The sequence below is a fragment of the Photinus pyralis genome, unplaced genomic scaffold (genome assembly GCF_008802855.1).
Source record: "Photinus pyralis isolate 1611_PpyrPB1 unplaced genomic scaffold, Ppyr1.3 Ppyr1.4_LG5, whole genome shotgun sequence".
Classification (NCBI taxonomy): domain Eukaryota; kingdom Metazoa; phylum Arthropoda; class Insecta; order Coleoptera; family Lampyridae; genus Photinus; species Photinus pyralis.
The window spans coordinates 38944351-38959108 of record NW_022170596.1 but is presented as its reverse complement, the minus strand read 5'-3'; the positions used below and the strand labels follow the sequence as shown (position 1 = coordinate 38959108).

The 14758-nt window shown below is 34.2% G+C and overlaps 2 protein-coding genes across 5 annotated transcripts in view; both read right to left on the bottom strand.

The window, feature by feature from the left end:
* LOC116172814 (gonadotropin-releasing hormone II receptor-like) overlaps positions 1-4236 on the bottom strand; it is a 32925-nt gene extending 28689 nt beyond the window's left edge. For 2 of the 4 annotated variants that reach the window (XM_031490101.1, XM_031490102.1), the window contains exon 1: positions 4155-4233. The gene's annotated coding sequence lies outside the window, so the exon portion shown is untranslated. Of the gene's footprint in view, positions 1-4154 lie in introns of all 4 variants that reach the window. The other 2 variants (XM_031490100.1, XM_031490103.1) reach the window with 2 other exon arrangements.
* The window catches only part of LOC116172813 (probable tubulin polyglutamylase TTLL2), a 75811-nt gene that overhangs the window by 50983 nt on the left and 10070 nt on the right, over positions 1-14758 (bottom strand). The gene's annotated exons all lie outside the window — the stretch shown is intronic.

Below are 14758 nucleotides of genomic sequence, written 5' to 3'. Positions count from 1 at the left end.
ACAGAAGGTTCGTAAAGCTTTGCTTTTCAGTAGGACGTTAATTTGTCGCTGTCTCAGTCCTCCTAAAATGGATAATTTACATTCTCATCAATTAAAATAATGGTGTTAGACGCATCCCTTACCCTCACAACGAAAAGGTTTTAGCAAACTAAAAGTATAAACCTTCGACGGATTCAATTTTCGACCCTTAATAAAGAAAGGTAAAAATGATGCGCTTTGGGAAAAGGTCAGAAGGTTTGGACACACATTGAGATTCTTTCGGTTTTGATTAAAATTGAAATTTTTTGTTGAATTTCTATGAACCCTCATTTCCATGGAATCGAGCATTTCATTACTTATACGAAATTTGTAGGCGAATAGCAAAGCATATGCAATACAGTTGTGCGATATACGAATGAAATGTGTCATTGGCGATCTCTCTGTTTGTATGCTGATGTTATGTGTTACGGACGTTATGGGGAAAGTAATTAATGCGGCGATTATTTTTAACAGATGGCGAATGTGAATAATCGAGGGATGGAAAAACAGTTCTCCCAAAGATTTTTTTTTAAATTCAATTTCTCCTCAGTTTCAGACAGAGCTGGGCAGAATACTTTCAAAAAGTATTTCAATACTAAATAGTAAATACTTTACACAAATCAAAGGTATTTGAATACTAAATACTTTTACGTCCAGCACAAGCGAATACTAGATACAGATACATTGAAAAGTATTCAAATACTTTAAAAAATAAGTATTCAAATACTTTAGAATGTATTCGAATACTTTCAAAAGTATTCTAATACTATCGAGGTATTCGAATACTATAAAAAGTATTCGAAGACTTTGAAAAGTATTCGAATACAGTAAAAAGTATTCAAATACTTGTCACTCAAATACATTAAAAATTTAAAATAATATACTAGATAAAAGTCTCAATACTATACTTAAAAAATCAAGTTATACTTTGTATGGGGTTAGCTTTTTTTATATTTCTATTGTTATATACAAATTTAAGGGGAGTAAAAGCGTATTATTATTATTATATTATTATATAGGAGGTACCTACCAGAACCTTTCTTATACCAGTTATATCCTTAAGAATACGTGTACCAGTTTTCAAAGCGATCGTACGTCGTGCACATGATACGTACGCCTTTCTGAAATTAATCCTAGCGATTTTGGAACAGATCGATTTTTGACTATCCGTTTGTCCGTGTGCATGATAGTTTGTTTAGAAACGTGCGATCGCTTTGAAAATGGGTACACATGGTCTTAAGGATATAAGAAAGGTCCCTATTGTTTTTAAATTACGTAGACTATCGAGTGAAAAAGTTTCACTTCAGGATCGTTCGATATTCAGTTGTATCGGATTTTTATATTTGATTTTGTGACAATGGAAACTTTCCCTAAACATTTCTAAATTGTTCTCAAATATTTGAATAATTTAAAAGTACTGCCTTTTTTTGAGGCCGGAAAAAAAATGTCTGAGATCGACCGGGAAAAAACATTTTCTTATAGAATTTAGCCCGCAGAATCCATAATTTCAAACAGTTTAAAGATTGGGCTACTAGAAGTTACAGCCCTTTGAATTTTTTTTCGAAATTTGTTTTTTGTCCATAACTTTATAATAATAATAATAATAATAATAATCCCTAGATGTCCAATGTACGTGTGTGATTTTTTTTTTTTTTTTTTTTTTTTTTTTTTTTTTTTTTTTTTTTTTTTTAAGGACCCTACATAACTTCACCAGACACAGACACAGACACTAATCGTTACTTGATTTTAATCCGTGCGATTAGTTAACCAGGCTAGACCTGAGTTCTCACAAGAAACACCGACCATAATAATATATATTCAGGCTAACATACATGGAGTACTTACACATCGTCAAAAATATCACAGTCACTTATCTAAACAAATGTTTAGAAGTATCACAGGTAAAATCAAAAGTTAAACATTCTTGATAGCTATAGAAGCATTGGTTACTTAAAAATGTTTTTATTTTATTCTTAAATTCTGTTGTGTCTATGTGTCTTAGGTGCGCAGGGATGCAATTAAAAAATATTTGAGATTGTATTCTAGGACCTTTTTAAGTTTTGCAGAGTCGACCGAAGTTTACTCGTACGTCCTCTTTGTGCCTCGTGTTGTGGTGATGTATTTGAGAGTTTGTTGTAAATGAGTGGAAATTCTTCTTTGCGTAGCACAAACACTCAAGGATGTAGGCACACGGCAGAGTTAATATATTTAGATGTTTGAATGCTTTGCGACAGTCTTCACGGTACCCCAAACCCGCAATTATGCGCACAGCTCTTCTCTGAATTCTAAATACCGCATTGCGTTTCCCTGAATTACCCCACACTATGATTGCATAAGTCATAACACTATGAATATTAGAGCATAATATGCGTTAATTAGCACTTTCTGAGACACATTTTCTGCTAACGTTCGTAGAAGGTAGGTGGCTTTATTCATTCGAGTTACCAAGGTAGAGCAGTGATCACTAAAATTTAACTGGCTATCCACGGTACAACCTAGGAAAGTCACACTTTTGATAGTATTGTCCGTATTCGCGCTTTTTAAGGACATGGTCATGGTTTCAGTTTTATTTACATTTAGGGCTAATTTGTTGGAGTTACACCATTCTTTGATACTATTTATAGCTAGCTGTAGTTGGTCATCAGTTTGTAAGTCTATGTCACCACGAGGGTTTAAGAGTGTGGTATCGTCAGCATATAATATGCAATGAATATTTTCCCTTACATTAAATGGCAAGTCGTTTATATATATTAGGAAGAGCAGAGGCCCTAATATAGATCCTTGGGGCACTCCTGTATCGATGGGTAAGTACTTTGACCTCAGTTGGTTATGTAGAACACATTGCGACCTATTTTGCAAGTATGATTTGATAAGTGAAATACTTGAGGTATTAAACTTATAACATATGCTCAGTTTCTTCAGAAGAATTTCGCTTGAAACGCAGTCAAAAGCTTTCGACAAATCCAGGAAAGCTGCGGACATGGAATCTCCGGATTCAAAAGAGTCGAGCGTTTTGTTAATTAAGAACGTTAGTGCGTCTGTTGTGCTTCTTTTCTTTCGAAACCCATATTGTAAGTTATGAAATAAATTATTGTTTTCAAAATAATCACTGATTTGTCGATAAATAATCTTTTCAATAACTTTTGAAAATACTGGGAGTAAAGAAATTGGCCGATAGTTATCCAATTCTTTTCTATCTCCTTTCTTATGTACAGGGATAACAAGCGCTATCTTCAGTTCGTCTGGGAAAACTCCGGATTTGAGTATGGAATTAGTTACTGTGGTCAGGGGATCGACCAGAACGTTAATATTTCTCTTCACTATTTTAGTACACATTCCATAGACATCTTTAGTATTACTATTCTTAAGTGAAGCAACAATATCTCTTATTTGAATTTGCGTAACGCATTTAAAAGTAAAGCAATCCTGAGACTTAATATTTACTGTCTTAAACATTAAGGGATTGATATCAGTTGCTGGAAGATTTAGTTGAGTACGTTTAGATACGCTGGTAAAATGTGTATTAAAGTCATCTGCAGAAATATCAGTCTTTGTGTCTTTCCGTGAATTTTTGTAGGAATTTATTATGTTCCACATTGCTCTAATAGAGTTTCCGGAATTCCTAATCACTTGATCATTAGCTTGAATTTTAGCTCGCTTTAATTCCTGTCTGTAACTGCATCTCAATTTTTGTAACAGATTCCCCAATTCAGTTGAATTACATTGCATATACATTTGCCTTACCATCTGCATGGAGTCCCTTAGTTGTTTTAAGTGGCTATTAAACCATTTAACTTTATTATCACCGAGCCTCGTTTTTATAGTGCTCTCAGGAAATGACTTCAAAAATGCATTATGAAGTGTATCAAAAAATGACCAGAATTTCATTGCTGGACTAACGAATTCACTTTTTAAAAAGTTCCAGTCGTGGGTGCACAATAAATTGTAAAAGACGTTGAGCCCTCTTAGCGTAAGAGGACGTGATATTATCACTTCATACGATTGTTTATGTAAGTTAGAATCATGGTTAAAATTTATTGACTGGCCTAGATGATCTGAGAGGCCAGTTTGGATAACACTACTAATATGATCATTTATGGCAAAATTAATGAAGATGTTATCAAGACAATATTTACCTCGGGTAGGTGTGAGTATGGTTTGATGAAAGCCATAAGATCCGAACATGTTGCAAACTTCACGAGAATTCGCACAGGTTTCGCCAAAGTGTACATTGAAGTCACCCGCGATTAGAGTACGATGGTGCTCTCAAGGACCAGTTGCAATTGGTCCAAGAAGATATTGATATCACCCTGGGGCGAGCGGTATAAGACCATAACGATGATGTTCATGTTGCATTTAATAGCCGCCACCTCGAAGTGCAGATCAATCGCTAGTTCATTGATATTTTGCATGGGAGTTACGTGAGTATTCTTCTTGCACAGTATAAGCACACCCCCGTGCGTTAATTTGGTTCTTGTATGGGCAGTTGCTACTCTCCATGGACCTATTTGTACAGCTGTAAGTAAATTGGCGTCGGTGATCCAATGTTCACTAATACAGACAAAATCCAGGTTCTTATCGTATAGAAAAGCTTCCAGCTCATTCATTTTGTTTGATAAGCATGGTATGTTTAAGTGAAGGATAGTGAGATTAGCCTGATTTGGATGTAAACAATTTGTGCGTTTGATTGTGCTCACAACGCGTATCATTTCTCCACAGGTGTTCGTTTGGTTTGGTGAAAAAACGGTTGATGCATGTACCTTTTGGCCATAGGGAAGGGTCCATTGCCTTAGGGCGATTTTCGTCGTTAATGGTTACTTTAAACGATGCGTAATACTGAGGATACAAAGATTTCATTTTTTCACATTCCACTTCGGGAAAACTTGGTTTTAGGTAAGATACCACATCCTCTACTTCGGTATCAGGGTGTAATTTATAAACGTGCAAAAAAGATCGTTTTCGTACTTCCGAGACTAAAATGACAACTTCACTCCATTATGACAAGTACTGAAGTGTCACTTTTTGTCCCGCCGGGATTAAATTTGGACGAAAATCCCGGAAGGATGAAATTACTAACAAGGCAATGTCAGTAGGTTGTTCCACATTTTGTTTGCGGCACTACTTCTTAAACGCATCGTACTGCTGCTCATATAGTTTTTTGGATTTCGGTGGTATCAATTCTTTACCTACTTTGGCTGCTCTTTTATCAATATCAAATACACCTCTGTCACCCACCACCAAAATTATGACACTAGCAATGACAGTTTCCAAATTATTTTTGTTACCATAGCATAGGGTTTGTCGTACCAACGCAACGTTCCTATGGTAACTTGTTAAGAAGCGATTTTTTGAAAGAACGCGTTCTCTAACTCCATACATATTAAGTGTTTCAGTTCGGAAGTACGAAAAATATCGTATATACCTTGCGATTGAAGTAGTGGTCTTAATCCCTCAGGTAAATTATGGCCCTCCCTTCGGTCGGGCCATAAACTTTACCTTCGGGATTAAAAGTACTACTTCAGTCCCGCGGTATATAATATACTATTTTGTACTGCCTTTATATTGAGAGGTCTAATCGAAAAAGTACGAATTGTTTTGGATTCTACGCACCAAAATTAATAAGAAAAAGTATTTTCCCGAGAAATTTTGGAGTAGTCGATTTTTGGTAAAAAAGGAAGTATTCGAATACTTCTCAAAGTATTCAAATACCTTGCGAAGTATTCGAATACTAAATATTTGTGAAAGTATTTGAGTTACAAATACAAATACTGGTTCCATAAAAGTATTTAATTACAAAGTATTTGAATACTTTAAAGGATTTGAAATACTAAAAAGTATTTACAAAATCGAATATTGCCCAGCTCTGGTTTCAGAAATGACAGTATTTTCCGTTCCCCTCAGTTTTAAAGTTACATTGAGCAGTCATTCTGAATAATCGCCACTTTAATCATAATAATGTCTTTTATTAGTTATACATCTCACAACAAAATTTAGAACAAAACGAAATAAAAATTTCAATATTTATCGTGTAGCTACTTGGGCGAAGTTCAGATGACAGTAGTGAAACCCACCGCATCTCGTCTTCCACTTAATTATGACCGTAACATATGCATATTGTAACTTAAATTTAATTACATCGTTTATTTATTTACAAATAATTACCTTTATACCTTGCATTGTTAGTCTTGCTTAATTTCTCTAATGCTTTTGATACTATAAACCACCAAATATTACTCAGCATTTTAAGCTACGTGGGCCTTGATAATGAATCTTGTGCTTTATTGGAAATTTTTTTGACGGATATATCGCAACGGGTAGTACTAAATTGTCTACCGTCTGATGCGGTGACACTAACCCCTGGAGTGCCACAAGGTTCAATACTTGGACCGCTGCTGTTCATTCTTTATACTTGCAATTTTGGTCATCTGGTTTCGGAGAATCGAGTACGCGGATGATACTCAGATTCAATTTAATTTTCGTACCGATGATGCAGTAAGCCCCAGTTGCATCACCAAATTTAAGCCTGGCTTAAAGTTAAGTCGAACTTCAAATCTATGGCAACGATTATTAAGACAAACGTTGGTATGGTATTTAAGTTATGCTTAAGAGGTACTTAATTTCGACGGTGCAATTGGCCCTAAATGCTAATATGCGTATACCACCTCTGAGGAGCATGACCTACGTATAAATCCACTGAAGTCATCAACCATTCTTTTTGGAAGAACTAAAGCCAGAAACACTGTGGCTAATAATATTAAGACAACTGTGAAACATGTTGCACTCTCCCCGAGGGTTTGTATAAAAAATTTAGGGTTGAATATTGCTCAAAGAGCTTTTGCTAATCTAAAGACGAAATCTATATTATAATAATAGGCACATCTTTAATAAAAGGACACAAATAATTTTGTGGGTGGCTTTAGTTCTTTCACAATTTAGCTACTGTGGTGTTATACCGGGTGGTGCACGGTAAGTAGGAACATAGGGATTTAACATTGGAAATTACATTTTACAGAAAAAAATTGTAAACTTTAAAGTTGTTCAGAATTAAAAGGTGCATACAAAACTGTTTTTACATGTTTTATTAAGCTTTTGGTATACCTGGAAATTTAAAAATAAATGTATATTGGTAGCAATTCATAAAATAAAAAAAGTCATGGTGGTGTTTACGCGATAAAAACAACATAGTCAAGATCGCTCAAAATAAGATCACGTAGTTGCTGGGGTGCAATTTTAAAAATTGCCGAGGGTTTAATTTATGGCACGAAGGCGCGCGTAATTATCGCCATTTTAGAGGTGCTAAAACTTTGAAAATAGTAGTACGGATTAGTTTAGGCGGAATAGAATGAGGGCGAGGGGTTTTGAGCCGTCGCAGAGGTCATTACGGATAACCAAGATTGAGACATTCGTTTTTGTCCCCGAGAGCGTCAACAGTGTGGTTCAAAATATAATAATTATACTCGGGCATTCCGCGACTTCAACAGTTAGAAAGTTACGTAGTTATGTAATTCGAAATTATGTGCGGAAAGTTTCATATTATGAACGGGTAAATAATTTTACAAATTCACGGAAAAGGACCTAAGGGATTACGCGTGGATAAGTTTTCTTCGTCGAGTACCTCCATCTTAACTTGACAGTAGCAGAAAAAATTAAAGGTGAAAAAGGTTTTAATTAATAAACCCCGTCGCTAAATTAAAAATTAATATACGCGCGTATGAACGAAATATAAATCAAAGTCAAAGTACATTGTGCAGATAGAAGTGGTTCAGCCCAATTCGAATGCGGGCATTAATTTTCGCAAAATCATAAACAATTCATTTGAGACTGCAATAAACTGAGTACGAGACCGATCTTGCAAACGCGCTGTAGGTTCATATCAATTTCATTCTGTTCCAAATAGGCGCCTGCTACCTCAGTGCTGTGTATTCCATCTCCGTATGAGAATGTTTCCATATAATAAACGCGTTCACAGCTGCAATGTCAATCAATTTCATAAACTAGGCAGCTGGCCATCTCTTTGTTTGTCTTTTGCAGGAATACTCGGCGACCAACATACCCAATGTGCCCTTTGTGGCTTTTTTTCAGATATTCAGCATAATAGCAGCGTCTTGATCCTCGGATGATATTAGTATTACAAATTTATTAACTCGTATTAAGGTCATTTTACCCAATGTCCTTCGTTCTTTCCTAGTTTATGTATGATCAAACTTGATATTTGACATAACCCAGTAAGGGACATCGTCAATGAAAATATTGGTCGTTTGAAGCAAGGATTGTACTGCCAAAGCATTAGAAAAGGTCCCGATTACTCTCGATTGCTCCAGCACAGACAAGTTAGCTATCCTATATATGCATATACTTCAGTTTCTTCACTCTGCTATAGAGCTTGAACGAGGTATAGGTATTGCAGGATTTGGACCTGGACGCTTTTTCAATACGTTCATTGTCTGGTTGCTTCAACTTCAATGTGTCGTCTTTACCGAAGGACAGATCTTGGAAATCAACCTCCATCGCCGCCATCATTATATGTGTTGGAAACTTCATCATCCACCTCTTGTATTTCCTTTACATTATCTTCCATCGCCCATTAAAAACTATAATAGGTACTAGCTTTGACGCTTGCTTTAATTCACAATAACGCTCGCTTGTCCAGCATAGAAAAATGCTCACATTTCTTATGAGTATTAGAAAGAACATCGAAAAATGTAATGCAATGTTATCCTTTAACGTCGCCTAATTATACCGTGGTATATAACGCTTTAAAAACTCGATATTCCACTAAACGAAACCGCTCATTGAAATTAAATTGATGGAGCGCCGCGTTTAAACGGAAAGAACCGGAATATTAATTTATATTTTTAACGAAAATCTGACAGTCGAATTTTTTTTCAGTGAATTTCTGCACATTTTTCATGTCATGTCATTCTATACTCTACTTACATTACCTGGCGACCTACTTACATCGAAGTAATTTATTCTTGGAAATTTCTGTTTAACTGCAAGTGTAACGAAACTGTTATACGAAGATACTAGTTACCGTTGTTTTGTAAATTAGTTTTTGAAGTTACTGAGACCTAGATATCTACGATTTTATAGTTACATTACTTGTGTCACACCGAAGACTTTGTTAATACATATCCTTTTTGAATCAATTGGATTACATTGATGTTGTATAGAAATTTAGTTATTTGTGTATCGTAATGTAGTTTTCTTGAATTTACGGTCACGTTTATGTTTTTGTCAACATCAAATTTGTACGGACAATCCGTGGTCAAGTCAAAATTTTGCTTTGCCAGTGTAAATTATGTCCGATTGTGTCCGATTTACCTGATTAGTGTGTCACTATCCCTCTTCTTTGTTTGTGCTGTTATCTGTTACAGAAAAGCGCCCTTCTGAGCTCAAAAGGTCATATGTTTGTGATAAATTTAAGCAAGTTTTGACCTCTAGCATTTAATAATTTATCATGACTTATCATACTTTAGTATAAATTTGTATTACCTAGCATATGCCATGATGTCCTTGAGGAATATTGTTAAGTTGTGGTAGCCGTTGACGTCCCAAGCTAATCATTGACGATTCCTTGAAGATTGTTGTGCAGGGATATCCTTTCTTGAGTTTTGTGGAGCATTTATTTCAGGTGAATTGTATTCTCGACTACGTTTGCTATTAACCACTATTGTTGAGAGTTATTAAAAAGGCCAGGAGACATTTTCGCCTAAGTTCTTTCTTCTTTCCATTTCAGCATAAGCTTTTTTGCATTCCTTCATTTGAAGGGGAGTTTTATCATTTTTGATTTGGAGAACAGGGAATTTTTCGCGTGGTATTTTGCTTTTGGATTTTAGTACTTTTAATGCGTCATTTGCATTTTTGAAAATAACTTATAATGGTCTGAGTTTTGCAGCGGTTGGTTTTTCTACCCTAAGCGCCTATTCAAAATTTATATGGCCAACGGAAATGTCCCTCAAAATTTCGTTGATCTGGTCTTTCTACTGGACGGCTTCATCAATTTCAAACATAAACACATTTTTTTACGGATCATACGGGAATGCATCTCTTGGAAAACCTCGGACTCAAATTGTTAATGTTTTGTACACATTTGTTTAGATAATTTACTTACAATAGATTCCAGAGAGACAATGCTGTATCCATTGCAAAAATATTTATTACTTAACGGAACGCTGAGGTCAAGAGCGTTATCGTTATCAACGTTGCATTTGAGTTTATTGTTGATATACTTCAATAGATGTTTATAATGTAAATAAACGATATCTCACCAAAGCAATCCCACCTATTAATCATAATTTGGTCACTTTTTCTCAGAAATATTACTTTCGCACCTATTGTATTAATTGTTTTCCTAATTCGTAAGGTAAATACCGGGAACAACTTAAGACCTTCCGCATAGGCACCAGCGTGGTGAGGGCCCAGAACAAGAGGGGGATAATAAATAAATAAATAAATACATAAATACGAAATACGTATGTACCTATTGTCTTAAAAGAATCTCAAGTAAATTATAATCATATTTGAACGTAAAACAAATAGATTCTTGAGAGTTTCCGTAAAATTAAAGAGATAAGAACTGTAAAGTAACGAAAAAAGCAAAAAATGTTGATAAATATCGTGAAAAAAATTGATCTTGCTATAAATTATATGGCTATTATTTAAATAATATACTGAAATTTTGAAGATCCATGACTCTCAAGGGGGTGCTTAAGAAGCTTCGGAGAAATAACACCAAAATCTACCCATTTTTTATTATAACAATTTTTATGGGGAGATTTTGGTGTTATTTCTCCGAAGCTAAATAATATGCATTAGAAACGATACATAGCTATTTCTGTAAATTAAAATAATTTTCAAAAAACGCTTTCGCACGTCAAATTGATCATGGAAGGAAACAGTGTCTAAAATAAAACTTGCTCACTAATGTCTTTGTCTCGCATCACTGACAGTGCAACCCTTAAAATCTTAAATGATGCATCGTTGGTAAGGTCGCCCATCTCTGAATTCGGATATGTAATTTTTTTGGTTTAGTTGTTTCATTTCCAGCGCATTCGACGTTGCAGGTACAAGTTTTCTCTTTTTTATACCACTTGCAACTGCATAATTTTGACGCACGATCGCATTAGCTTCTATTACATAGTGATCGGCCCGACATCCTTCCAATGACATAAACAACAGCGTGCCCTCAACTTACTTTTAGAATATTTTGGAAAATATCAAATCTAAAAAATTATAGTCTCACCAAATTCAGAGAAGGAAAGCCTTTCCAAAGATGTCCTATCTTCCTTTTTGCGCAATTACCAATGCTAAGGGTTTTGCTTTAGTACTGGGTATACCATACAAAAATTAAAAAGGAAGTACCTATATACAGGGTGTTTTTTTGGGAGCTTTAGTTAAAAGGTTCTGGGAAAGTAAAATAAGTAGGTTTTTGAAAATTTGTACTTAGGAGTTACTCTGAAGTCCGAATCTATGTAAAATATTTTCAAAATGGCCGCACTTCCGGAAACACCGGAAGTAGATAGTAACTTCGTTATTTTAAATGGCAACCCCTATTTTTTATTGCATTTTTGGATTCTACGTGAAATTTCACTTCTTTTGATACCCATATGTCAATATCTACCATTTATGGTTTTTAAGTTATTTTGACTTTAAGAAAAAAATGGCGGATGCAGATGGTACTTTGATAATTGATTACTTGAAAACGGTTGTAGTCATGGCAACCTATTTTTATCAGTGCATAGAGAATGAATAGGGCTTTCTTTTAGTGCACTTAAAAAAAAGTTAAGTTGCATACGACCGCCCCTATGGATATCCAAATTTATGAAACTTCAAAGACTAAAAACTCAGTTTTTTTAAATGGAATGACCATGTTCTTACTATTCCATGAGATAGAGAATCGAAATGGGCATATTTTGACAATACATGTTCCTAAAGCTATCTTTAACAGTTTCTGACTTATTCCCATTTTATTGAATTGACACTATTTTTTTAGGATTTTCTTTTTAGTAGTCGGCCATGATTCTATAACAATTGAATTTTAAACAAATCTAGTGACACTAATCCATCACCCACTGTTATAGGTTAACATAAGTTTTTCAAAAATCGAAAAATGACTCGCAGTGGTTTCACCTATTTTGGAATTTAATTGTTATTTATGGTGAAATGGGCAGAATCGCGGCGCGTGCTTTCCGTACATTCATTCTAAAACTGGAACGAAATTGTATGAGTTTTGGAAATTTTGTACCCCTAATGCACTACAAACGGTTGAAGCACAAGTGATACAAAGCTCTACAAGAGAATATTTAAGAAAATGAATTGAATTGCAAATGCAAGATTAACAAATTTTTCAAAAATTTTCCGTCCTATATCCTTAATAAATGAGTTATTTATTAATGAATTATTTAGACTAGAACTAGAATCAATGGTATTAAAGACTCCATTCCTTGATTTGTTTAAAATTCGATTGTTATAAAATCATGGCCATCTACTAAAAAGAAAATGCGAAAAAAAATGACATCAATTCCGAGATCAATCCAATGAAATGGGAATAAATCAGAAACTGTTAAAGATAGCTATAGGAACATGTAATATCAAAATATGCCAATTTCGATTCTCTATCTCATGCAATATTAAGAACATGGTCATTCCATTTAAAAAAACTGAGTTTATGGATTTTGAAGTTTCTTCAATTTTGATCTCCATAGGTGCGGTTGTACGCAACTTAACTTTTTTTTAAGTACACTAAAAGAAAGCCCTATTCATTCTCTATGCACTGATAAAAATGGGTTGCCATGACTATAACCGTTTTCAAGTAATCAATTATCAAGGTACCATCTGCATCCGCCATTTTTTTTCTTAAAGTCAAAATAACTTAAAAATCATAAATGGCAGATATCGACATAGGGTATCAAAAGAACTGAAAGTTCACGTAGAATCCAAAAATGCAATAAAAAATAGGGGTTGCCATTTAAAATAACGGAATTACTATCTACTTCCTGTGTTTCCGGAAGTGCGGACATTTTGAAAATATGTTACATCGATTCGGCCTTCAGAGTAACTCCTAAGTACAAATTTTCAAAAACCTACGTATTTTACTTTCCCAGAAACGTTTAACTAAAGCTCCCAAAAAAACACCCTGTAGGTACTTAATAATTACAAACATTTAAAAGAAAAAATCATCAATATCGACCTGTTCCTAAAACGTTTCAAGATTTTCAAAACCCTTACTGTTTTGATTATTAACAATCTCTTTAAAAAATGACAGAATTTTTCCATGTATCTCTTCAAACTATAAAATAAATAACAGTAAGAAAATCAAAAAGAAACTTTAAAGTTCATTCACTACCATAGTTGTAGCAAAGATAACGCAAAAAAATAAGCAGTTAGTGTAATTTTACTCAGTCACCAATAATCAACATATAGCCATATGTGGTCAAAGAAACGTAAAACTGGTTCTAAGAAAACTGGAAACTTACCTTTTCTGAACACCACCACAACACTACCACCAGAAATAAAATTTTTTAAAATTAAAAAAAAAGAATACACAAAATCAAAACCCGTGCTCAGATAAATTTTAAAATACCACTCTGTCAAACGTTCAAGAATGAAGATACTATACAGGCGTTAAAGTTCTAATTAGTTGTGGTCATACGTACTTAAACCTGAGTTTTCGGACCTAATTACTTTTACCTTGTAATAAACCCTATTCATCTTCCAGAAATAATAGAAAGGATGTCATTACGATATTTCTCTTATTGTTTCTTTATGAAGTGCAATTTGTGTTATGGGGGTCTTTTCAAATTTACCTTTAATTATAATATTATCTTAATTACTTATCCAAATTTAGTGCCATCTATGAAATGCATTGTTCTATTGTCATTTATACATACTCGTTTTGTCTAAAATAAATTTAATTCATTTCCTTTGTCACCCTTTTCAACTAAAGAAATAAAGAACAATTTTTTATGTGTCTTCATTAAGAAATCTTTATGTAAGGGAGCGTTAAAATTACTTCCTTTTTCTATTTTCATCATGATCTTATAATGTAAATATTTTTAACTTTAGACTTATCACTTTGTTTGTGTACGGTATTATATGTTGATTCTGTTTTAATATTAAGAGCGTCTCAAAAGTAGCGAATATTACACATAATTTTGTAGATATACTATAACTAGGTATAACTATTTGGTATTTAATTACTCCACAAAAGACGTTTCAGTTACCTATTCTTATTTTCTCAAAACGAAAGCGCAGTAGATAAAAATTATGTGATCTTAAATTACAGGATTTAACTATATCAGACTCTTCATACAACTTCAAAAAAAAACCAGCGTGATTATATTTAAGAAATGGAAATACTTAAAGAATCGCGATGTGTTGAAAATGAAAGACCAAATAACTATTATTTGAAACATTTTTCCATGAAGTAGATGTTTACCAAGATGTGCACTACTACATACATTCTGTAAAGGCAATGGTCTAGTAGCCTCTTAAAAATATTTAATTTTAATAAACCAAAGATTTACAGAATTATCCGGGTGTGAATTATTCGGGGCGAATTTTTCGAGTGCGAATGGTCCGGGTGCGAATTATCCGGGAGCGAATTGTCCGGGTGCGAATTGCCCTGGTGCAAAATGCCCGGGAGCGAAATGTCCGGGTGCGAATTATCCGGGTGCGAATTATTCCGGTGCGAATTATCCGAGTGCGAATTGTCCGGGCGCGAATTGTCCGCACACGA